General features: G+C 40.9%; 1 pseudogene; it reads right to left on the bottom strand.

Annotated features, from left to right (window-relative positions):
* Nucleotides 1–1,709: 1,709 nt before the first annotated feature.
* LOC101578010 lies at nt 1,710–2,607 on the bottom strand (annotated as a pseudogene).
* Nucleotide 2,608: the final 1 nt, after the last annotated feature.

The raw sequence follows: 2,608 nt of genomic DNA, 5'->3' as shown, positions 1-2,608 counted from the left end.
CAGGTTCTCACTATCATGGAGGATGCTACTGTTGTTCTCTTTGGGGGAGCTCTGGTTCTTCCTTTGCGCATCATTTCCTGGATTCAGTGCAGGCCCTCTCCTTCTGGTATAGATCCTTCATTCCACCGGTGCAGACTTTCTGGCTTCCAACACTGACTACTGGATCTTTCCAGTGCAGATCCTTGATACAGACCTGCATGAGACATTGCTGTAGGTTCCACACATTCAGCTGGATTCTTCGGGTCGATAATGTGTGGACAGATCTCCATTCCTTTTTTTGTTTGTTTGTTTGTTTTTGTTTTTTCCTTCTCTTTATATAGTTAGTATAAGGTCTACAGTGTCTACAGGGTCTCACTATGTAGATCAGACTCGTAGTGATCCTCGTGCTTTCAGCCTCCCAAGTGCTAGGACTACAGGCGAGCACCACCATGCCCTGTCTCAAGGGCCATCTCAGCAAGTCCCCAAGGGCGGGGTTGGCTCAGCATGCTGGGGAATCAAATCAGTGGTTGATTTCTTGATGGCAGCCATTCATTCTGGGTTGAGATGGAATCTCAGTGTTGTTTTAATTTGCGTCTGTTGCATGACTGAAGATGTTGAACATTTATCATATATTTATTTGCCATTTGCATTTTGTCATCTGAAAAGAGTGTATTCATCTCAGATGCCCATTTTTTGTACTGGGTTTTGGGGGTTTGATTTTTTAAATCCTTCGTGTATTATAGAAGTAAGTCCTTTTGTTGGGGGGGCAACTGAATAAATATTTTCCCATTCTGTGTGTTGTCTTTTCACTCTGTTGGAGATTTCATTTGATGTGCAAAACAACTTCAAAAAAATTTTTTTTTCTGTATTTAGGACAGGGTTTACAGGGTCTACAGGGTCTCACTATGTAGATCAGACTTGTAGTGGTTCTTTTATTTTCAGCCTCCCAAGTGCTGGCATTACAGGCATATGCCACCATGCCCAGTCTCCACCTCTATTTCAGCATGCCCTCCGGGTGGGACCCACCTGGCAGGCTGGGGATCTAACCTTAGCTGCTGCCCTCTGCCAAATCAGGTGCTTCAGTCTGCTGAGCTATTGGGCTGGCACATAGATTCCGGTTGTTTATTCTTCAAAGTATTTTATGTGCACTTTGATTTTTGTTCATGAACTCTGCCTAAACCTATGTTTTCAAGATTTCTACTTAATTTCTTTTTCAGTACATTGAGTTTCTGCATTGAAATTTATAACTTTGACCCATTTGGACTTTAGTTTAGTGCACGGTCATAGACACAGATCCAGTTTGAGTCTTCAGCATATGTAAAGCCAGTTTTTCCAGCATCATTTATTAAAGACCTGTATTTCTTACAGTGAACATATTTGACCCCTTTTTCAATGATAAGGAGGCTGAGTATGTTTGTAGATGTGTCTGCATCTTCTAATTGGTGTTAATCTAATCTTTTTTCACATTAGGAAATATTTATTTGGGGTTTAACATGAGAAATCATACAAATAAAATTTGTATGAACACAAATCCACAGTCATAACACATAACAAAGGACAAAGTAAAAACAAAGAAAAGTAATTGGCAGCTGTATACAGTTGGACAGTGTGTCTTGTACACTAGAAAGTCTTTTACAAAATAATCATTAGAGCAACAGAAGGCCACTCTTCAGTGAAGTCCTGGAAGATTTCTTTAGCCTCTCCTGTTTCCTCCAATGTCTTCCTCTTTACTATGACTGGTAATTGTTTTGTTGATTGCCACCTCCTGGGGATGCCTTGCCATAAGTGATCTGTTGACCACTGTGGTCTGCATATCCCTGTCCATACCCATAGATCCCATAGCTGTACTCAGTAGAATCATATCCGCCATAGCCACTATAGTTTGGGTCACCATCCTGGGCACTATTGTAATTTCCATATCCGTGATCATAAAAGTTATTGAATCCTTGGTTCCGGTTTTGGTCCTGATCTCGATCCCCACTCCTAGCACCACATTGTCCACCAGCTGCAGCACCTTTTCCTCTTTGTTGTTGCTGCTGCTGCCAAAATAACTCTTTGGGCGTGCAACTTTAATTTCACACTTTCTGGAACCAATTTGATGGTATCTACTTTGTAACAATTTCTTGAGTGGCTCTTCATCTGTGTATGTGATGAAACAAAATTTTCTCCTTTCATGTGTTTTTGTATCCATGGGAAGTTCAATATTTTCTATCTCTCCAAAAGCTCCAAAATATTCTTTAATCTGTTCTTCAGAAGTATCTGGGCTCAATCTTCCCACAAACACCTTTTTAGGAGGTTCTTTCCCTTTCAAAGCTTTGGCCCTTTTAGGGTCTCCCAGTTTGCCATCCAGTTTGTATTCTTTTAATTCCAAAACCTTATCAACACTAGCAGCAACTTTGAAAAGTACAAATCCAAATCCTCTTGATCTCTCTGTGACTGGGTCTGTTTTAATTGTGCAGTCTACAACTTCCCGAAATCAAGACAAGTACTCAGTCAGATCTTTCTTGTTTGTACCCCAGCTCAAGCCTCTAATAAACATTTTACTGTCGTCCTGCTGGTTCTTGCTCGCGTTGATCTTGGAAACGTGGCAAACTCTTCTATATTGTTACATTGGTTCATGGCCTTCATC

Source organism: Octodon degus, unplaced genomic scaffold, assembly GCF_000260255.1.
Source record: "Octodon degus isolate 3935 unplaced genomic scaffold, OctDeg1.0 scaffold00085, whole genome shotgun sequence".
In the NCBI taxonomy this organism is placed as follows: domain Eukaryota; kingdom Metazoa; phylum Chordata; class Mammalia; order Rodentia; family Octodontidae; genus Octodon; species Octodon degus.
Note: the sequence above shows the minus strand (reverse complement) of the source record. Positions and strands in the feature narration are given on the sequence as shown.